Here is a 24,730-nt window from a genome sequence, read left to right as displayed (position 1 = left end):
TGTATTTTGTCTTTCAACAACTCAATATTCTTTTCTTTCTATGCCACCACATAGACCTCACAAATTGTGGACTTCATTTGTTCAACTTGAAAACTACCTGAACTGAATACTTCAAGATACAACAAGCATTTGCTAGCATGAAGCTGATGCCAGCAAGTTGTTTCAGGCCCTGCTTGTGCTTTAAAAAAAGAGTCATGGTTTAGCTCTACTAACGTGCCCTTATTCTCTTTTATGCTGAGGTAGGATGTGGTTGGAAACTAGAGATGTGGGTTAGAGGAATGGGGGAATAGTTTCCATCAATTTTCTTCATCTCCTGTGTCTATCACCCTCCGGAGATTCACATTTGGATTTTTTTCTCTTACAATTCTTTGACATTTCACTGAGATCATTTTAGATCCTTGGACATCGAATGTAGTTAGGTTGGCTGTTTGCGTGCCAATTAAAATTTTCTTATTGAATATCCATTTACATTGGGTCACTATTGAGGAAAAATGAGTACAATTTGCCTTTTCATTTCAGAGAAGAAGGAAGAGGGAATATTTCTGCATCAATTAAGGGGTTATTTCTACATTGTAAGTGGTTACTATAGGGAAAAATTGCTTAGTGGCTGATATACAGCAAAACCTGCAAGTCATTTCTGGGAAATATTGATATATGCTTTCCCTACATTCACTGTAAAATTTTACATTATTTGAGTGAAATTTTGGATCTTCAGATGTTCCTATTATTTGTGGATTTCTTACCAGCTCAGAAACTGAAGTGTATGTATGAGGTCTGTACGCTTTACACTCAGATTAGTCTTGACTATGGTGTATAATGCTTTGGTGGCTCTGTGCCTAATGGATTCAGGCTCCTTTGCATGTGGTGAATTAAATAATATTTGCTAATTTTATATAGTCAATGAAATTTATAAATATCAGTGCTATTAGATCCTATTCTCCCATTTCTAACATCTGCCTTTAGTTCCCACAGCCCAAATATAAGGCAATTTGAGACACTAAAATTTAACACCTAAGAGGATTTGAGGGAGTTTGGATAAAAAAAAATTAAGGGAAACTGAGGGTGGTTTATTAATTGTAACAAACATTTCACACTATTATGAGATTCGAATAATGTGGCAAGCTGGGCAATATCTGGGGTAAGATTTGAATAATAGGGCAATTAATTGTTGTGACAGATACATCACTCTAGTTAAAATGTTAGTAACAGCAGATATTAAACATATAGGAACTCCTGTACCACAAAAAAAAATACTGGAAAATTCATTTTATAAAAGTTCTAAAATATGTTTTGTTTTGTTTTCATATACAGAGTGTGGCTAAGCATGTAGAATTCAAGCGAGGAAGTCATTTTCTGTTTTGTTGTTTGTGGCATCATGCAATCTCTCTGTCAGAGTAAAGCGAGAATGTATAGAAAATGTTCCAATGAGTAAATATGCAAGAGATGTGAAAAAATGCTATGTGAATATAGCAGTATCTTCGCACTGAAGACAATTTAATTGATGTGATAGCAGAGAGCTAGATCAAAACTAGTGTTTCTTGGCGGTTGGCGTTGCGCAGAAGGCAGCGGCGGCGGTGGCTTGTGCTGCGGTCTCACCACAAGAGCAAAGGGGCAGATGTTAGTGCGTGTGAGCCCTCTCGAGCCCTCTCGATCCCTGAAACCCTTTGACCTTAGTCCTTCAGGGCAACAGCGTGCAACATGGGAAAGAAAACCAAGAGGACAGCGGACAGTTCTTCTTCAGAGGATGAGGAGGAGTACGTGGTGGAGAAGGTTCTAGACAGGCGCGTGGTTAAGGGGCAGGTGGAGTATCTGCTGAAGTGGAAAGGCTTTTCTGAGGAGCTCAATACTTGGGAACCTGAGAAAAACTGGAATTGCCCTGAGTTAATTTCTGAGTTTATGAAAAAGTGTAAGAAGATGAAGGAGGGTGAAAACAACAAACCCAGGGAGAAGTCAGAAAGCAACAAGAGGAAATCCAGTTTCTCAAACAGTGTTGACGATATCAAATAAAAAAAGAGAGAGAGAGAGCAGAGCAATGATATCGCTCGGGGCTTTGAGAGAGGACTGGAACCAGAAAAGATCATTGGAGCAACAGATTCCTGTGGTGATTTAATGTTCCTAACGAAATGGAAAGACACAGATGAAGCTGACCTGGTCCTTGCAAAAGAAGCTAATGTGAAATGTCCACAAATTGTGATAGCATTTTATGAAGAGAGACTGACGTGTCATGCGTATCCTGAGGATGCGGAAAACAAAGACAAAGAACCAGCAAAGAGCTAAAGGAGGGGGTGGTCTCTGTCATTTCTCCTCGTACATAATACATTCACCTCCCTGCCTCCTCTTCCTCTGCCCGCCCTTTTCTCTCCTAAACACATCCATAAACAATGTGCTTATCACTGTGAAAAAAAAAATTAGTGTTTCTTAAAGCAATTTTACAGAATAACGATTAACAATGATGAGGAGATTGTGTTAAATAGGGCCTCTTGAAACTTACTACTCTACTATAAAAGACTGTTACCCAAAGGTCAAGTGACTATGCTGTCTTTTCCAAACACGTTGACCATGTGTATCAATTTGTAGTACCTCAAAAATGGATTTCTGAAGGTACAAGAAAGGAACATTGAAGTTGATTGTCAGTTACTGAGTCTCTTAACAGTGTGAAGAACCTCTGTATTATTCCTTCCTTTAGAAAGAGTCCTCTGAAGTAGTCGTTATTATCTGCATTTTACAAAAGAGGAAACTGAATTGAAAAATTTAAGTAACTTGTTAGTGTCATGTGGTTTTCTTCCAGTTACACTGTATTGTAATGAGTAGACTCAAAAACTTTATGGAAAGATGAAATGAAAAATATACCCCTTTGGTGCAAAAAAAATTTAAATTCATACACAATGTTTTCAAATATACACTTTTCATGAATTTTTGAAGTTCTCTCATAGAAGTTGAAGAAAAAAATCAATGGCCTCAAAATACTAATAGAAAGAATTAGTCACTTTTGAAAAATGCATTAATTTGTATTTAAGAACTCCAAATAGAGTCACTGTTCTTTTGCATGTGTGCGCTCTCTCTTTGTTTCTCTCTCTCTCTCTCTCTCTCTCTCTCACACACACACACACACACACACACACACACACACACATTTTCCTTCTCTTCCTCTCTGTCTGCCTTCTCCACTCCTTCTTGGCTTAGCACATGGTATTCAAAAATTTCAACTCCTTTTAATAGCCAATTTTGTCAACTTCTATGAAAATTGCCAAATCCATTATTTATGTATCGGGATGAAAAATAAGAAAACATCTAAATGATTTGTAATCAAAATCTTGCATATAGAAGTTTGTAAACCAACCAGGGGAAAACCCAAATATAAAATCAATGAATTAATGCTGTTTATGTTTTTATTACCCTGTAATTATACCATTCCTGTGATTACTTTTCTTTTCATGCTGGACTATAAAATGTTGCTGCCTCAACCTGTTTAAAACATCTACACTTGTAGGATTACAACCAGTGATGTTTTGCCAGTTTCCATGAAAATGAATCCAGATGCACTGTGCCCACCACTTTGATGAAATCTTTCATTAATTTGACACTTGAGACTCTCAGATGTATTCCTTTTTCAGTGGATTTTTTTTTTTTTTGGTCTTTCGATAATAGTTTATGCTGTCTTAAGAATTTTATTTTTTTAAAGATTTTATTTATTTTTATTAGAAAGTCAGATATACAGAGAGGAGGAGAGACAGAGAGGAAGATCTTACGTCCGATGATGCACTCCCAAGTGACCGCAATGGCCAGTGCTATGCCAATCCGAAGCCGGGAACTAGGAACCTCTTCCGGGTCTCCCACGCAGGTGCAGGGTCCCAAGGCTTTGGACCGTCTTCGACTGCTTTCCCAGGCCACAAGCAGGGAGCTGGATGGGAAGTGGAGCTGCTGGGATTAGAACTGGCACCCATATGGGATCCCGGTGCGTGTTCAAGGCAAGGACTTTAGCTGCTAGGCCACGCCGCAGGGTCCAAGAATTTTATTTATTTTTATTGGAAAGGCAGAATACAGAGAGAAAAAGAGACAGACAGATGGACATCAACATGTTGGTTCATTCTTCAAATGGCCACAATGACTAGTGCTGAGCCAATGAGAAGTCAGGAGCTGCTTTCAGGTCTACCATGTGGGTATAGGATTCCAAGGCCTTGGGCCATCCTACTCTGACTTCCTAGGCCATAAGCAGGGAGCTGGATGGAAAGTGGTACAGCTGAGACATGAACTAGTGTCCTTACGGATGCTGCACTCATAGGCTGAGTATTAGCCAATTGAGTCATCATGCTGGCTACTTGCTTTTGATTTCTAATGCATTTTCAAGATAATGTTCCCACAGTGATTAGAGAGAGTGTGAGAGAGTCACTTGGAAGGTTTCCTCTTTTTTGACTCTAGGTGTCTTTTATTTGTCACATATATACTCAGGAAAAGGTAAACACTATATCTTATCGTGTTTTGGATAAATAGTCATCTGACAATGCAGCTAAGTGCTGTTTCTTAGAATTTTTTGAACCTGAATATATAAAACCAATTAATGAACAGAAACCATTTTATTGCCAATGTCCTTATTGGAATGCAGTATCTAGAAGTATCTAGAATTTCAGCCAGAAATTTTATTGTGTAGAATTAGATTTCTCTGTTTTATTAACAAGTGGAAGTAGAGGTCAAGGAATGATACAGCTGTTGAATCTGGCTTTAGAGAAATTTCAGTCACTTCCTGTCTTCTGTTGAATGGAGAGGATTGTATGCTGTTTATATAACTTTGGAAATTCTCTCTTTCACTTACCTATTTATTGAACTAAAACATACCATGGCAGGAACTGTGCTAGGTATGGAGAAAAAAGATCAGGTAACTCTCAATCTCTATCCTCAAAGAAATAGTTTTTAAACAAGCGGGAATGTTTAAAAACTAGAAGCTGCTTTTTTTAAGTTAAATACGTTTTTGCACTTTTTTCTGAAAAAATGCAACATAAGAGTTATAGAAGACACATATGCTAAATTATAGTTAAATTATGCATACATTAAATCGTTTGCTTCAGGGTATTTTTTGAAAAAGATTTATTTATTTACTTGAAAGGTAGAGTAACAGAGAGAAGGAAAGAAAGGGATCTTCCATCCTGTATCTCACTATCCAAATGCCCACAAGAGACAGGCTGAGCCAGATCAAACCCAGGACCCAGGGCTCCATCCAGGTCTTCTGCATGGGTGGCAGGAAAACAAGCACATGAGCCATCATCTGCCCTCTTCCCAAGAGCATTATCCAGAGTCTGGATCAGAAACTGCAAAGCCAGAACGCAAAACAGCATTAGGACGCAGACATCCCAAGCACCAGCCTAACTCACTGTGCCACATTCCCAACCCAGCTTTCTCAATATTTTAATTATATATGTCATCGGGCCTGGCGGCGTGGCCTAGCGGCTAAAGTCCTCACCTTGAACGCCCCGGGATCCCATATGGGCGCCGGTTCTAATCCCAGCAGCTCCACTTCCCATCCAGCTCCCTGCTTGTGGCCTGGGAAAGCAGTCGAGGACGGCCCATTGCATTGGGACCCTGCACCCGCGTGGGAGACCCGGAAGAGGTTCCAGGTTCCCGGCTTTGTATCAGCGCAGCACCAGCCCGTTGCGGCTCACTTGGGGAGTGAATCATCAGACGGAAGATCTTCCTCTCTGTCTCTCCTCCTCTGTGTATATCTGGCTGTAATAAAATGAATAAATCTTTTAAAAAAATTATATATGTCATTATAGCTGTACTACTTGTTGCATACAAGATCCAATAAAAGAAAGCAAGCTTTACCACAATGTTTTTTCAATTTAAGAAACTAAGCTTAGAAAAGTTGTAAGTTACTAGGTGCATAAATAGCAATGACAATGAAGGATGCAATCCCGAGCCTTTCTGACTCCACAGTTACTAGCTCTTAAACTCCCTGCTGTCATCTCCCTACTGAATAGAGGAGAAAAACATGTCCAATGTCATGTCATGTTCTCAAACTTTCACATGGAACCTCTTCAAGGAACTCTTTCACAATTCAGAATGATCTTAACTTACATTAGTTCCCTCTGACTGTAGGATCAGGGCTCTATTTCCATTTGATCTGATGCAGAGGGTAAGGAGAAGGCGCAGTTTATTGCTCTTTACACATTGTGTTAAGTATGTATTATTTATTAGTATATTTATAGCATAGGGCTTCCTTTAGGCTCTTAGTATTTGTAAGGTCTGGTCTTCCTTTTCTTTCTGTTAATGGAGCTTATCTCACCAGGCAAGAATGAGGGCAGGAACTGATGTTATAATAAATCATATAATAACAGTGGCAAATAAAATACAAGTGAAAATCTCCATATTATAACCTGCCCCATTTCTCTTCCCATTCCTCATTTAGTTCTATTACCTAATAATCTTTGACATTTCTATGTGGATGCTCTAGCCTTATATATAAGATCTATCCAGATCCCATGAAGATAGACATCCCTCTCTCATTGGCCTTTCTTTTTGTTTTTTAAGATTTGTTTTATTTACTTGAAAGGTTGAGCTACAAATAAAGTTAAGGAAGCCAAACACACAGAGAAAAAGAAACAGCGGATATTCCATCAGTTAGTTTTACTCCCTAAGTAGTTGCAAGAGCCATGGCTGTGCCAGGCTAATGCCAAGAACCAAGACATTCTTCCAGGTCTCCCAACTGAGTTCAGGGGACTAAGGACTTTGGCCATTTTCAGCTGCATTCGCAAGTACATTACTAGGCAGCTGAGTAGTAAATGAAGCATCTCAAACTCTAACCAGCACCCCTATGGGATGCTGACATTGCAGGTGACATTTTAACGCCATATACCATGATGTTTTCCTTCTCATTGGTCATTTCTTAGATGTGAGATGTATCTAAGAGTTGCATAATATGTCTCAGGAGTATGTACCAGGGAATTTGCTCTTGCACCACCATTAGAACAGGATTTGTGGCAGAGACTGCTGGCAACCTGTGTCTCAGATTGTGGTCTGTATACAGGATGCACAGGGTTGAGGTAAGCTGGATTTCATTGATCTGTTTGACCCGCAGACATTTGGGAAGGATCACACATGAAGGGTAAATTGGAGCCCTGCTAACTGCAGTTTAAAATTGGATACTGCATCTTCATGATCTACTTTATAGAACAACCTATTTTATGAAATGATGAAATGAAAGCTCAAACACCTTGCCTCATTCAAGCTTGGAAATGTAATGAGAAAAAGATCTGAAAGTTGAACCAATGACTTTTAATGTCAAATCAAAGACAGCCTTCACTATTACGATTTGGTCCTCTTGTGTTTCCTTAGGAAAAATTACAAAGTATCCCAAATCTTCAAAAGAATTCTCCCTTAGCTTTTCTCTGCAGTTACACCTGGGTTTTTCTTTGAGCATCATCATGAGGCTCACTTCAACTTTATTGCCTCTGAATCTCTAAACTCTAAAGCAAAGAATGGGGTTGATTGAGTGATACCAAATTTGTAAGGGCTTCTTTCTCCTGTGAAGCAGTATTGTCAAAAGTGGTGCCTGTTGTGTTGAAAGAAAATTGAAGTTTTGTTAACAGCTGAAACTGGAGACTCCTTATCATAATAGGTCACTCATCCAAGTTGGTTTCCAGTGTGGGCTGAATTGTGGGAATGAGTATGTTTTTTTTCTTAGCAATTGCAAAGACCCAACTGAATACCACGGAGTTCTCCCTATTTATATCTTCAGATTCTAATTAATTTGCAATTTAAACATTAGTTTTACTCATTTAGTTTCTTACATTTTAAACATGAAGAATATGCTAATATTCTTGTGACCAAAAACATTCTTCAAGCTGAAAAGGAAGACAGAATTTTTTACAGGCACTGCATTTCAGGCTCTGTGATTTAGCAACAACCACAAAAAAGCTTTGATTCTGAGGAAAAAAAAAATTAGAAAAATAGCAAACACGAACTATATCCAGTGCATTTTCCTTTTAGTTACAGTAAGGAACACATAGTATAACATTTTAAATCTTAACCATTTTGAGCATGAAGTTTAGTGGTGTTACATACATTCACCAATGTTGTACACCGGATCTCTAAAATTTTTATCCTGCAAAACTGAAACTCTGTAGCCATTGAAAAACAACTCCCCATTTCCTCTGCCTTTGTCCCCTGTCAACTTTCATTCCCATCTATTAGCTTGATTACTCTAGGTAACTCATAGAAGTGGAATCATGTAGTATTTGCTTTTTGTGGGGCTTTTTTGGAATTTTTTTTTTTAAGCCAGGCTTGTTTCACTAAATGTAATGTGCTCCAGGTTCATCCATGGGTCATTTTTTTAAAAGATACTGCATATACATTTTATTTATTCATTCATCCATCAATGGATATTTGGATTTTTCCCACAACTTGGCTATTGTGACCAATATTGTTGGAAACATGAGTGTGTTGAAACGAATGGCTCTCCCATGTCTTTTAAGTGAAAGTCTTGTGAGCATGCAGAATTATACATTAAAAAGCACACAATGCATTGTATTTATAAATGCAATTGCATTACATTTAACCCTTCTTTTAAGGAGTAGGACAATCTTTTCCTCTCTATGCTGATTAGTAAGTCATTTTAGGTGAGAACAGCTCTCTATATCCATTTTAATTTTGCTAATAAACTACTTGACAATAATTTTCCCTGATTACCTGTAATTCATCTCACTGAAAATCAAATGCAGTTCCTTTATTGCAAGGAGTGCATTCTCTGATCTTCCAAGTATGCGTTTCTAAAATTAAACTATAGGGCCCAGTGTGGTGGCCTAGCAGCTAAAGTCCTCCCCTTGCACGTGCCGGGATCTCATATGGGTGCCAGTTCTAATTCCGGCAGCCCTGCTTCCCATCCAGCTCCCTGCTTGTGACCTGGGAAAGCAGCCAAGGATGGCCCAGCACCTTGGGACCCTACACCTGAGTGGGAGATCTGGAGGAAGTTCCTGGCTCCTGGCTCTAGATCGGCACAGCACTGGCTGTTGCGGTCACTAGGGGAGTGAATTATCAGACAGAAAATCTTCCTTTCTGTCTTTCCTCCTCTATATGTATCTGATTTTGCAATAAAAATAAATAAAAAATAAACTGCAGTTACATATATGAAGGATATTAACATAAATATTTGATTTCCCTATATTCTAATCTACAATCACTAATTAGACATTTCATCAAATTATTGTTAATATTACTATCTCGTTTTAGTAAGTACATACCAGAAGTCAAAAATATGTTATAAGCTTGTCAGATAGTTGGATTTTTTTTTTGTATTTTTTTTAACAAATGAAGAAAACTGGGTCCCAAACTTATGCAAATCTGCTTGGCTAAGAAGTGATTAAACTAGCGGTGAAAATCAGGTCTGTTGCACTCTGTATTAGCTGTTGCTTTTTATTTTTAAAGTCCAACACGCTTTTTGTTTTAATCACCAATATATTTAGATCCTAGCTTACCATTTCTATACCAGTGAATGGAGCATTGTTATCTGTATGAGAGACAAAGCATTTAATTTATTATTTTGTTTATGCCTTTATATGAGTATTTAATTTATACCTTTATATGTATATTTGTGATGCTTTAAGGAGATAAGCATTTTTCTGATATCTGTCTCAGTACCCAAAAGAAAAATGTATATTTTTGAGTGTATGTCTAAACTTGTCAGTCTAATATACATGTTGGATGTTGCTAACTACCACGGCAGAAGTAACCGAAGAAGCCCATATCTGTGTGTGGGCTGAGGCAGTACTTGCGCCAGTTTCTCCTTTTCCTCCCCATATTCCTGGCTGTACAACTTGTGCCAATCCCAGCGAGATGAATTGCATTTCTTGGCCATTTTTCATCCTGTTTCAGCTCATCCTGGAGGCTAGTTGGAAGCTCTCACAGAAGGTGCTAATCTTTCAAGCTTCCCTGCCCAGGCAGTCTCTCTGCCCTTCTGAAAACACAACTCTCACCAGCTGAGGTCAGTCATTTTTTCCTTAGGGAACCAAATCCAAACACTAGACCTTCTTTCCTAGCCTGTAATTAAATCTGGCAGGAAGGTCACCAGTGCCACTGGGTCAGGAAAGCAAATAAAAAGGAAGTAGAAGAAATAGCAATTGTTTCTTGGCTGGCTCTAGTGCTTCTGTGAGAGGTAGGCTCTGGCAGCCACACAGTGGAGTCCCTGTGCCCGGATACTCAGGCTTCCTCAGGTTCTGCCAGCTGGCTTTAAAATGGTTCTTCCCAATCAAGAACTTGTTTCCTCACTCAGCACTGAAGGGTGAGGCATTTTGCTGGTGGTCCATTCTGCCCCAAAAGACCTTTTTTTTTCCTAATTCATCACCTTAGATTATAATATAGCAAAGCTTCTCATACTTCAACACACAAAGCAATCACATGGAAGGTTTGTTAGAGATGCCTGGATCAGGATTGACCTAATATGGCTAGAGTAAAGTTTGAAGATAAAATTTGCTTTTTCTGATTTTTTTATTTTCTCAATTTATAAATAAAAATTACATGTTTTTATCATATGCAATATGGTGCTTGGAAATACATAAACCTGATAAGATTGTAGACTATCTAAATCATGCAAATTAATATACATTAGCTTCCATACTTATTTCCTGTAGTGAAAATACGAAATATGGACTCTTAGTGCTGTTAAAAAATGTAATATATTGTACAACAAATCTCCTAAGTTATAAGTGTAATTTTGTGTCTTTCTACTAATACCTTCCCTTCTCTCCCACCCTGGCCCCTGGTAGCTGCCACTCTAAGTTCAACTCTTCTGGATCCTACACATAAGTGAGAATATGTATTTTTCTGTGTCTGATTTATTTTGCTTAGCATACTGACCCCAGGTTCATCCATGCTGGTGAAATGACAGGATTTTCTCTTTTTAAGGCTGATTGGTGTGTAACATTTCCTACATCTCTTCAATGACTCCTAAAGTTGTCTCCATGTCTTGGTTCCTGCAAAGTACGCTGCAATGTTCATGGGGGAGAAGATATCTTGGAACTGCTAGATCATTTGATAGTCCTATTTTTAATTTTCTGTGAAACCTCTCTATTGTTTTCCTAATGGCAATATTAAGAATTTTCACTTCTAACAGATTCCTGGTTGATATGGATGTTTCGGGTCCGTGGTCACAGCACAGAGAAAAGGTCAAGGAGTGATTCCTTTCTGGTGTAGCTGCCCCACAATCATATCACAATATGATTGTCAAGTTAATCATGGTTATTCTGTTACCTCCTAGGATTATCTAATTTTCACTCTTCTTAACCTTACTGCTTATTTCTTATTTCTGCTTTTCTTCTAGCTATATGCTACTTTTACAGACATGGTGGAATATTTACTAAATTCAATAATTATAAATTAACTAAGATTTACTTATTTTTGTTACTAAGTAATTAAACTTGGAACTGACCACCTAGTTATAGTCTGTTTCAGAATGTGAACAACAGCTGGCACCCCAGGTAAAGGCAGCAGAGGTGATCTTTGGATAGTATCTGCCCGTCTTCAGAAGAGGTGTTGAACTTAGTAAGACTCAGATTGGCATTTCCTGCAGTCATTTAGGTTCCAAATTATGTTCCTATATCTGAAAAGCAATGTTTCCAATTCTCACCTGTGTTTGGTTTTTGATCAAATGTCTGTGGTATTAACCACCACTAGTTGAGATTCTATTTGTTCTGTTTGGGCAGAAAGAAAAACAATGAAAGTTAGAAGGATGTGGTTGGTTTACCGTATCTTATCTCAAGGAGCACACCCTTGCATTCAAGGCAGAGTATGAAAAAGAGTGAGAATGTGAGTCAGATGCTCTGAAAATATATTTCCCCCTAGTAAAGGAGAGATGTGCATGCTGACCTACCTGTTTGTTTTTTTCTGCGTTTTGCTTTCCTACCAATATCAAGATCCTTTGTCCAGACACCTGCATTTACATATCCATCTATTTACAACAGAAGTATATCAGTAATTCTCAGAGAATTCAGCAAGCTCAAGAAAGACCACTTTCTGTGTCAAAAATTGACCCAAAAGCTTCATTTCCCATGTAGCATTTCTCCCAAATAAAACTGAATGAAATTCTATAGAAGTAATGATATTACAAAGTTAACCTCAAATCACCTATGAATTATGAGAAATTAAAACCAAGATTGCAAAAATTGGTACTTTACTATTATGCATTCATTGCCATATACTTCACGTTTTCTGTGAAACACTAATACGCCTGGACTTTTTTTTGAGTCATTGAGTTTACTTGATAGTCATAATATTAGTGGCAACTATCTATGAGTTGTAGATTTTTAGTCATCCACTTCTCTACATGTTTTTACTCATTGTGTTGAACTTTAGAAAAAAGCTTAGTGAGGACCTCTGATTTTATGAAAAGAAAGCTGGAGGATAAATAAGTATTATTACTAAAGAATGAGTTTAAATGGAAACCATTATCTACTATAAATCTATACATTACCATTCCCTAACAATTGTTTCTAAAATGAGGCAGAGGAAACCTACGTCACTGAAGAAGGCAACAGATAAACTTGTCTATCTTTATCTATCATCTATCTATCATCTATCTATTATCAGTCATCTATCTATATCAGAGAAAGAGGAATCATGTTTGTTCTGTTTTAAACAGGGCTACACCCAGCCATTCTGTGCTGAGAATGAGGGAGGGCTTTGTCCAGAGGTTCAGCTGGCAAAAATTTTTGGTGAGGAAGCAAGGGAAAGTGGTGAAAACTCTGGGGGTTGCGAGTGGGTCAGAGCTTGGAGCACCACTTGCATTTTACTGGGCGGCACAATCTCCACCTGCAAGAATCGCAGCTTACCACCGCTTCAGATAGGAATCACCAGAGGAGGCAAAGGCCTGGTACGTGCTGTGGGAGGAAGGATCATACACAATACCTGGCATGGAACTCAAACCCCACACTGACTCTGGGTGCAAAGGAAAGCCATATCATGGGGAAAAGCCACGTGGGTCACCACGGGGGAAGGACATACCCCTACTCCCATCCTCCTGCAGGGCGCAAAGCCACAATCAAGACGACATCTTTCTAAATGTGCCTGGTTCCGTGACTGCTGCTGGTATGTTGTATGCCTAACTCAGAGCTGATGTGTGGAATTAGGACCCTGATTGAATTTGAGTTGGGGCAGGTAGCCTGACGAAGGCACCATCTACACCTCTGATTCCCACCATACTACCACCAACCAGCCAGCCCGGAGGAAATGGGTTGTGTCAACAGCGAGGCCAGACCACCTAGAGGTAGCTGGAGTAGCAAACAGAGAAGCACTCTGCAGCTGGAGCATATTGTTGCTGCTGAACAAGGCTTCATCACCCTGTAATGGTGGGTCTTCCTCGAAAGCACGGTGGGAATTCAGTGACTGCGTGATAGTGTGTGGAGTGTGGCTGGGTCACCAGACACAAAGATAACTGCATAGAGCTGTACTGTGTTGCATGTGCTGGTGTGGGAAAGGGACAAGTCACTGTGGGCTAACCGCAGGCATTGATCACCTGGCAAGAAAGGAGGTCAGGCAGTGATTTCATGAACAGTCAAGATTACTGCCTCCCCTGTTCTAACCAAAGAGGAGATCCACCACACCCAATGCCAGCACTACTCTGGATTCTCATCTGCTCTGGAGCACAGCTCTCAATGCACTGCCTATACTTAGTTCACACCTCCAGAGATCCACTGAAGTAAAATTCTCACTCCACCAAGCCACAAATATGTAGTGCAAAGACAAAAGCACCAGAGGAATAAGACTGAAACTGGTTGAAATTACTATTAACCAGAGACACACAAGAAATATGAATAAGGCAGACAATGTGACAACCCAAAAGGAAAACAACACCACCACAATATTAGTAAAACGCAAAAGATTTGTACGATCTGAAGAAAATCTAGAGTGTAACAACACAATATCAAAAAGTGAAGATGGGGTCCAGCACGATAATGTAGTAGTTAAAGTCCTTGCCCTGAACGCGCCGGATCCCATATGGGCGTTGATTCTAATCCCAGTGGCCCTGCTTCTCGTCCAGTTCCCTGTTTGTGGCTTGGGAAAGCAGTTGAGGATGGCCCAAAGTTTTGGGACCCTGCACCCATGTGGGAGACCTGGAAGAGGCTCCTGGCTTTGGACTGGCTCAGTTCCAGCTGTTGTGGCCGCTTGGGGGAGTGAACCATCAGATGGAAGATCTTCCTCTCTGTCTCTCCTCTTCTCTGTATATCTGACTTTGTAATAAAAATAAATCTTTAAAAAAAAAGAATTTTAGAAGGTGTGGAGATAGATCCATGCAAGGAAGTAACAACTGAAAGTGTCCTCAGTATCTAAGGAGTATCTAAGAGCAGGAAGTACAGAGAACCCAGAGTAAGCATGCCCCAAAACGATATTCAACTTGACAAAGTATGGCCAAAATGTCCACAGCTAAAAACAAAGAAAACATTCTAAAATGTACACATGAGATACAAATAAATACATCTGACAGATCTCCAATCAGAGTTATAGTTTACTTCTCATTAGAAATCTTTCAGGCAAGAAGAAAATGGAAAGACATAATCCCAGTTCTAAAAGACAGAAGCTGCCAGGGGCTGACACAATTGCTCAGCATGATAATCTGCTACCTGGCAGCACTAACATCCCATATAGGTGCTAGTTTTAGTATCAGCTGCTTCATGTCCAAACCACCTCCTTGCTTATGGCCTGCGAAAGCAGTGGAGGATGGTTTAATTCCTTGGGTACCTGCAACTGCATGAGAGGCCCGGAAGAATCTCCTACCTCCTGGTTTCAGATTAGCTCAGCTAACAAAAGATACAGACATACTGCATGGACTGAAAAACAAGACCCATTGATTTGCTTCCTAGAAGAAATATACCTCCCCAGGAAAAATTACATGATGATCGAGGGAACTGATAATATATATGCACCCAATGCCAAGACACCTGGTTATTTAAAACAATTGTTAATGGCTCTAAAGGGAGACAGACATACATTAAATACAATAATAATATAGGATTTCAACACTCCACTTTCATCAATGGATGTATTTATCTAGATAGATAATCAACAAAGAAACAACAGACCTAACCTGTACTGTGGATCAAATGGGTCAAATTGATGAACACAGAGCATTTAATTCCACGAACGAAGAATGCATATTTTTATCAGCTCATGAAACCTGATACAAAATAGACCATAAAACAAGTCTAAAAAGATCTAAAACAAATGAAAATCATACCAAGTATCTATGACCCTCATGAAATAAGCTGAAAATAAACACAAGTATGCATACACCTGGAGCCAAAAACACACACTACTGAATAAACATTGGGTCATAGCTGAAATCAAAGGGAACCCAAAAAATTCTTGGAGATGAATTTAGAAGGCAGTACAACATATTAAAACTTACAGAATACAACCGAAGTTTTAAGAGGGAAGTTAATAACAATTAATGCCAATATCAAGAAGTCAGAAAGGCATCAAATAAATGATCCATCCACACATCTAAAGAACCTATAAAAACAGAAACAAACTAAGTTCAAACCCTGCAGAACTAGTGAATTAAAATTAGAGAGGAAATAAATAAAATTGAAAGCTATATATATTAATATATAATTATAACATCATAATTTATTATATGACATATAATATATTCTATAATATATAACATATTATAATATATATTTAAGATCAGCAAATTGAACTAATTTTTTGAAAAAATAAACAAAATTGACACACCATTGGCCCAACTGACCAAAGAGAGAAATATCCAAATCAATAAAATCAGGGATAAAAAAAAAGGTAAATATAACCATGGACACTACACACATTCAAAGAACCATCAGAAATTATTGCAAAGAACTATTTGCCAGCAAAACTGAAAAATCAAGGGGAAATGGGTATATCTTTGGATCTATGTAACCTATCTAGATTGAATCAAGAGGACATAGGACACCTAAATAGACCAGTAACTATGATGGAGACTGAATCAGTAATAACGGCCCTACACACTAAGAAATACTCAGGTCTGAATGGCTTCACTATAGAACTCATGAAGATTTTCAAGAACTAACTCCAATTCTTCTCAAATTATTCAAATCAATAGAAAAGAATATAATCTCCGTAATCTCCTTCTATGAAGCCAACGTTAGCTTAGTTTCAAAACTAGAAAAAGATACAACAGAGAAAGAGAATATAGCTCAACATCCTTGGTGAATATAGTTGCAAAACTCCTCATAAAATACTAGATAATTGGGTCTAACTAAGCATCAGAAAGCTCATTCCTCTGGACCAAGGGAAATTTATTTCTGGTATGTAGGGATGGTTCAACATACAGAGATCAGTACATGGGCTACATAACATGAACCAACTGAAGAATTAAAATCACTTGATTGTCTTAATAGAAGCAAAAGAAAGCATGTGATATAATACAACATCCTTTCATGATTTTAAAAAGAAAAGCCTAAGCAAACTGGGTATAAAAGGACTATTCTTCAGCAGAATAATGCGATATATGAAAAATGCATAGCCAGCATCATATTGAATGGTGGATAGTTGGAGGCATTCCCATATGATCTAGAACCAAACAAGGATGCCCACTCTTACCACTGCTATTCCACATAGCCTAGAATTTTTAGACAGAAACCTTACGCAAGAAAAGAAATTTAAGGAATATAAATTGGAAAGGATGAAGTCAAGCTACTTCTGTTTGCAGATTATATGATCCTCTACATAAAAGGACAAAAATACTCTAGTATGTGGCTACTGGAACTCATAAAAGAGTTTGGTAAAGTTTCAAGATATAAAATGAGCAAGCAAAAAGTCAAGAGCAATTTGTATGCAAAAACCATCCCATGCCTGAGAAGGAACTTGTAAGATCGCTTTCGCTCACAATAACTACCAAAAATTTGAATAGTTTGGAATGAACTTAACAAGGATGTGAGAAATCTCTTTAATGAAAATTATAAGACATCAAAGAAATAAAGGAAAATAGCAAAGCATGGAAAAACCTATCATGCTCATGAATTGATATAGTTAATATAATCAAAATGTCCATACTGTCAAAATAATGTACAGATTCAATGCAATCCCAATCAAAATACTTATGACATTCTTCTCAGTTCTATAAAAAAAATGATGCAACAATTCACACAGAACTCAAGAAACCCCAAATGGCTACCACAACTTAAACAACAAAACAAAACTGAAAGCATTACAACACAGACTTCAAGACATTTTACAGGGCAGTTATAATCAAAACAGCCTGGTACTGGCACAAAATCAGGGCTGAACATACATGTTACAATAAATGAACTCCCAGATCTGCAACTGACTAATTTTTGACAAGTGATCCAAAAACAATTCAGGGAGAAAGGACATCTCTTCAACAAATGGTGCTGGGAAAGTTGGATCCACAGTGCAGATTTTTGAAACAAAACCCCTATCTCATACCTTATGCAAAAATCAGTTATAAATAGAACAAACATCTAGATATATCTATATGATCTGAAGGCACCAAATTACTTGTAAGAAATATCAGGGGCACTTTGCAAGTCATAGGCATAACCCAAAACTTCTTGGAAAAGACCCCAGAAGCACAGGTAATCAAAACAAAAATGAATAAATGAGATTATATCATGCTAACAAGCTTCAGAACTGTAAAGAAAACCATCAGCAAAGCAAGCAGACAATAGAAGAAGAAAAATATGTGAAAACCATAAAACTGATAGAGGATTAATATTCAGGATTTCTAAAGAGCCCATGAAACTCAACTATACAACCAACAGTCAAGAAATAGGTAAAGCAGTGGATTCTGAATACATTTCATCATGATTGGAATGGCAAGACTGGCTGCAATTCAGAACTGTTGAACTATCAAAACTGCTTGAGCAGGACCCTCGGAGCATGCTCCACATTGGGGACCTGAGATGGGTGGGAGGCTGGGTGGAGCTTCTCCCTTTTTTCTCCCCTGATCCCAGATACAGGGGGAAAAATGATGATATTAATGTGGAAGCAATGATCTTACCCACTTTCGTATAGCCCTTGACCTTTTATACCCTGATTAATTATGTAAGATTATTTTAAAAATTAAGACAAAAGAAATAGGCAGAGAACATGAACAGATGTTTCTCAAAAAATGAAATTCAAATGGCCAGCTGACATGTGAAAAAATTCTCAGATTCCTTAGCTATCGGAAAAATGCAAGTTCAAACCACAACGACGGCCTATCACGATGGTTCTGCCATTTGTGATACCTCAAGTTTGCTAGGTAATAGTACCTCAAATGGCAGGGAGAAAGTAACAATCACAGATTTAGTCCATGTATATATTAGAGAAAATGGGTGCTGGGAGTTGTATGTGAACATGGAGGAAATACAGAGAAGTATCTGTCAGAAACTGGAAAGAGGAAGGAAGCAGACTGACATAAAACATAGGTCAAAAGAAATTTGAGGTGACAAACAGAGAGGCTAAACAACTTATGAAGGCCTGATATGTCTTTTTTCTTAATCTTTAAAAATTTGAAAGGCAGGAAGAAGTCCTCCATACACTGGTTCACTCCCCAAAGTCCAGAACAGCCTGAAGGCCTAAGGCAGGAGCCACTGACTTGAATCATCATGCTGTACCTTCCAGCACGTGCATCAGCAAGAAGCTGGAATTGGTAGTGGAGCCAGGACCTAGATAATCAGTTATGCGATGTGTGGGTCCCAAGCAGCATTTTAACTTCTGCGTCATAGTCCCATGCCAAGGCTCAAGATTTATAAGCATGGCCAAAATTGAGGAATCTGTTGAGTCTATTCTGGTTTCTATAATAAGGGAAGTAGCAAAGCATTGCAACAAAAGATGGCTGTGATCAGTAATAATATAGGGGAAAACAGTGAATGGGAGGCGTGTGATTGGACAGAATAAAAGGAGCCATTATGAATCAGTGGATGTAAAATCTTTCTCTTTGTCTCTCCTTCTCTCTATAAATCTGTCATACCAATAAAAAAAATAAATCTTTTTAAAAAGATAAAAAGAAAATACTTATAACTGGGGTCAGCATGAATCATCCACCTGCTGAATCAGCATCCCATAAGGCACCAGTTCATGTCCCATCTGTCCCACTTCTGATCCAGCTCTGTGCTTGTGGCCTGGGAGAACATTGTGGACAGCCCAAGTCCTTGAGCCCCTGAACCCACATGAAACCCAGAGGAAGTTCCTGGCTTCAGATCGTCTGGATTAACTCAGCTCCAGTTGTTGTGGCCATTTAGGAATGAGCCAATAGATAGAGAGAGGATCTCTCTGTCTTTCTCTGTCTCTTTCTCCTCTTCCTGTAAATTTGACATTCAAATAAAAGTAAGTCTTTTTTAAAAAGAAAATACTCACAGCATAAGCAATTGCATAAGTGAGAGGATTGAACTAAACAAAATTTCAGTGCTCTTCAATATCTAAAATTCTATATTGAATTATATTTTTAAAGAGGAGAAATAATTGAGACATGATGGTAGGAAAATAGTCCTGAGGCAGAAAAGAGATAAAATTGTTACTGTGTAGAGCAGGGGCAGTGACTTGAAGGCTATGGGGCGTGTCTTGCTGTGTGTGCAGGGGTGAGCACTGCTGAAGTACTAACAGCTTTTCATTTGGGGGTGATCACGGGATGGGCGGCCTAACCAGAAAAATGACAGAGTGACGAAGCAAGCTTGCCAAGTGATGACATGGACAAGGGTCTGTATCTATTTTTTATCCAAGTGTTGTAAAATTTGTGCATGGCTTTTTTCATTGTTGCTTAGTAATTGGAGAGGAAAAAACAACAACAAAAACCCTCCGCTTTCCTAACCAATCTTTGCAGGGGTACATCATTGGGAAGTAAAGTATGACTGGCCTAAGCTATTGATTGGAAGCATCTGTCCCTGATAATCTCCGCCCCACCCAGCAGTCCTCTGTGGGTGTACTTCACTGTGAATTCTAGCAAGCCAGTGATGTCCTTCGATTGTGTACTTTTGTCAACTCATTTATATGACTTTAATAAAATAGTGAAACAGGGCCCGGCAGCGTGGCCTAGCGGCTAAAGTCCTCGCCTTGCAACCACTGGGATCCCATATGGTTCTAATCCCGGCAGCTCCACTTCCTATCCAGCTCCCTGCTTGTGGCCTGGGAAAGCAGTCGAGGACGGCCCAAAGCTTTGGGACCCTGCACCTGCGTGGGAGACCTGGAAGAGGTTCCTGGTTCCCGGCTTCGTATCGGTGCAGCACTGGCCGTTGTGGCTCACTTGGGGAGTGAAACATCGGACGGAAGATCTTCCTCTCTGTCTCTCCTCCTCTCTGTATATCCGGCTTTCCAATAATAATAAAATCTTTTAAAAAAAAATAAATAAAATAGTGAAACTTGCTGACTGCGCCAGAGGTCTGTTAGTGATTTGTATATTGCATGGCATTTCTTTTTTGTTTTGTTTCTATTTGAGTTTGACAAGTAGAATCATTTTTAAGTTTGTGGCAATTGACAGTCCTAAAAATTGCTCAGCTAATTTGGAACTAACAATCTTGCTGTATAAAAGGAAAAATATGGTGTTTGTGTTCATTAAATGTTTGAAAAAAGAAAAAAAAATATAGCAGGTTTGACATGATCTGAAAATGAAAAGAAAGCTCATTCCTTTCATTGATTCAAAAAATATTTACTGCATACTGACTGCCTGTCATGTTCTTGGTGATATGACAATGAGTAAATCCACAGGAAAATTGCATGGCCTTGCTCTCATGAAGCTTATGATCTGAAGTGGAAGTGGGCATAAAACTGTAAATTCCTTTGGAAAAGCTTGGGATGATCAGGATTCAGGTGCTTCGGGTATTTTTTCTTTCTTTGTGGAGAACCCACATATACCAAGGTCTCTGTTCAGTGCTTGGATTTTGTAGGAACCTGCAGCCTAGGGAAGGAAAAGAGGCTGATTAAGCAAGTAAACTATTATTTTTTTCCTATGTTAGCGGGAAAGAGACAGGTAGAGATCTCACTTCTACTTGTTTATTCTCCAAATGTCTTCTTGGGACTGAGCTTGCTGACATTCTGAGACTCCTACTGCGATCCAAGTACATAGGGCATCATCTGCTGTTTCCTAGATCTGTGTTAGCAGAAAACTGCATCAGAAGAAAAGAGCCAGGACTCAAACCTAGCCACTCCAACTTGGGATATGGGTGTCTGAAGTCCTAGGTCAAACAACCACTCCAGAAAAAATGACACAGGATAAGTTTTGCAGGAGCACATGGGCCAGATACTATGGACCTTTGAAAGCCATATTAAGTTCTATCTTCTGAAACGTCCATGTGCACTCATTAGCAAATGGTTGCAGAATTAGCACAAAATAGAAGCCTGTTTCACTAGAGATCAGAAGTAAGTTTCTGCGACTTATTTACTTAGTTGTTACTTAGTTGTTTTGAGAAGTAAGAAACCTTGTAAGTTCCATGTGTACTCTCAGGCACTAAAACACACAATTGTAATTCCATCCTCCTCAGCATTCCTAACCAGCGTTATTAGCCCCATTCCACAAGGGACAATATCAAAGCTCACAAAGTTAAGGTAACTTGACGAAGTTTAAACAGTTGTTAAAACATACCAGCTCTGAGTCTCAGCTTGCTTACCCCTGAAAGGAAAGAGTTCCATTAGGTCCCAGTGATTCCCAGTTCTGTAATCTTACATGGACACGGACATGATAGTCATAGTGGGTAGGAGAAATGAGATGAAACACATAATATGCTTTATCTCATGACATCATTTTTCTTAGAATTTAAGGTCATCTTCTGAAATTATAAAGAAGTAAATATTTACTTGGGAAGAGAAGGAAAGGGAAAGGAAATGACATTTAAGAGCATTATTTTACTATACTTGAAACAGAAATAACAAATCTGAAATAAAGTATCAAGATATGAAAAGAAAATATTATGTTCTTATTTTCATTGCTGAAAGCCTGAAGACTGCGCTTGGTCATTGGTGGTTTTGAAGCTATGTTTAAGCCTATATTTTGTTTTTAATCTTTAAAATATTCAAACAATTCAACCAGTTTTGTATTCCATTGTTAAGTATAACAATTTGATTTGTTAAACTCTCCTGTCCAACAGCCTGCCAAACTTGGGTTGAAACTGGACTTGCCTAAACCTGTGGAAGGTGAGAAGATTCTAGAAGGCTGCACAAGAAGGAAACAGTTTCAAAAAGAAACTTCAGACCAAACTTCTGGGAATACTTAGGTCCTGGTAAGCGTGCAGAAGATAGAAAACTCAATTCTCTGACACATTTAGGAAATTCAATTTTCTTAGCCTGTGTGAAAACTTAGCAGAGTACTGAATCACATCTTAAGAAGCCATTAAGCAAATATTTTCTGCATATTTCAATTTCCTTTTTGTATGTCACAAGTTACTTTATCTTCCATAGAAAATGTAAGGCAACGTTAACTTCAGTGAGTACAAATTATTCTAAATCCTTGAATACTGGAAGGATATGCACACATGAATAATAATTGTGACTTATTCTCTGTCATCCATGCCTATTGGCTTAGTCAGTTATGATTAAACCTTAATCAACTTGGAACATGGTTATTGTCAATAACATAGATAAACGTACTAGTTTAAACATTGAATGAAGCATGAATTGTTGCGTGATTTTTATCAAAAAGGCAGATATAACTCACTTCTTTTTTTCTCTTGAATAAATGATCCAAAGGCACCACCCTAAAATGAAATCCAAAAAAAATCGTCCTATTTGTCTATTTTTTTTTCCTAAGAAAGTCTTCTGTGTTCTGATTCTACATTCGTCAGACCGCAATTCTTTTTCTTTCCAGAATGGATGAGAACAAATTTTGGAATATTTTCCTCTTTTTGAGATGAGTAAAAACATCAGAATCAATTTTTGTTTAAACCATCTAGGTGAGTAATGAATATAAGGGAAACAAATAGAAATTATCTGACTATTTTTTATTATTACTGTTTGAATTTTTGCTACAGTTTGATAAAATAATTTATCCTTGACTTGATGTAAATTGCTGATTGTTTAAAAGAGTTTCTCAGATTTCTGATTTCCCTAGCCATATGATATTTATGAAAAATCTCTTGCAAGTCTAGCCTAGAAACAAATTATTTCTTATTCTTTTGCTTTAGGTCGTGATAGATTCTGTGGCTTTTTTGAAACTTTCCAGGAGTGAAACATGAGTGACATATGAAAAGTTGATATTTAGGGTGGAGAAGATAACATTACAAAGGCGTGTACTGACACTAATATGGAATTCATTTCTAAATTCTTAATTTTGTAGAATTCTTCGTGAAAATATCCACATTCAGCATTATTTTTGTTTTGGTCCTCCCAAAATAACATAAATGCTGGTGGGAAAGAGAAGTCAACTTGTTTTGAATATAATTGAGAGCTGCTAAAATGGAAAAAACATTATATCTCCTAACACTTTGAAGTTGCAGATAAAATATTCTTGTAGCCTATAATTGGACTTTATTATGTTTATTGTCTCGACCAAAATATTAATTTGAACAAGATCAGTGCTAGCTATCTCCATGCTTTTATAACTATTTAAAAACTTGTCTAGCCTCTGCAGAAAAAAAAATGCACAAAAGTGAAAAGAAAACTAAAAGAATCATGAATATCTGAATACTGTCGGGATATTTTGTTATTGGAATGGTTTTTGATGTGATGGTTTTTGATGTGGCTTATTTTTTTTCTGCTTTTTTGTCAGAATATAGAAAAGAGCCATTTTGTTTTAGTTGGTAAATAGACATTGCATTCCACAGTGGTATGGGAAGCTGGCTTTTCCTAAAAGAATTGGACTTTCCAATAGACATCTTCACCTGAGAGGCAGCTTGGGTCCTCAATACTTGAAAGCACCAGACTGAGGACTGTCCATCCATAGGGCATTTTGCAGTCAGGAAACCAGTTCTGACCCTAAAAGCAATTACATTATTCAAATTTACCAGTTGTATACTCTCTAAAAGAATGTGAAAATCTTTATATCCCCTTGCCAGGGTTTAAGATGATATCTAAAATATGTACAACAAATTTCAAATTATGTCATTTCCAGTTTTTTTTTTAATTTAAGGAAGTTTTAATTGATCCATAATGTTGTGTGCTTCCATTAGGTACATGTTTTGGAACATATGTTAATTTTGGAATGGTTAAATCTAGCCAATAGTCACATATTCTGCCATTTTATGGTGAGAGTACAGTTTATTTTAAACGGTAAGTTTTACACAAATTTTTACACAAGTTTTAAATGTATCCTACAGATACCAAAGTGACTTTATTTCTTATTGTGGATAATTTAAAAGAAAAGTAACTAGTAGATGAATTATTCCTTGAAATTGTCAATTTATATCTTCTTTTTATTTATTTTTTTAATTCTTATTTCATTTTTTAAACTTATTGAAAAGCAGAGCAACAGGGGCAGACAGACACAAAGATCTCCCTTCACTGGTTCACTTTCAGATGCCCATGACATCTGGGGCTGGGTCAGGCCGAGTCTGGGAGCCCAGAATTTCACCAAGATTTCCTATGTAGGTGTCAGGGATCCAAGGATTTCAGACATCTCCTCCTTCCCAGAGTGTGCCTGAGCAAGAAGCTGGGTCAGAAATGGCTGTTGGACTCTAATCCAGATACGGGTACGGGTGGCAGTGTGGCCCACCGTGTGAAAAAATTCAGCCCTGCTTTTATTTTTAATTGTTTTTTCTTCCCTTTATCAAGTTTCATATTCATTTCATATAACTATTTACATAATTTAATATTTTTATTATTT

General features: G+C 38.0%; 1 pseudogene; it reads left to right on the top strand.

Annotated features, from left to right (window-relative positions):
• The first annotated feature begins 1,645 nt into the window (after positions 1 to 1,645).
• Positions 1,646 to 2,374, top strand: LOC101531876 (chromobox protein homolog 5-like; annotated as a pseudogene).
• Positions 2,375 to 24,730: the final 22,356 nt, after the last annotated feature.

This window comes from Ochotona princeps, chromosome 14 (assembly GCF_030435755.1).
Source record: "Ochotona princeps isolate mOchPri1 chromosome 14, mOchPri1.hap1, whole genome shotgun sequence".
Lineage (NCBI taxonomy): Eukaryota > Metazoa > Chordata > Mammalia > Lagomorpha > Ochotonidae > Ochotona > Ochotona princeps.
Note: the sequence above shows the minus strand (reverse complement) of the source record. Positions and strands in the feature narration are given on the sequence as shown.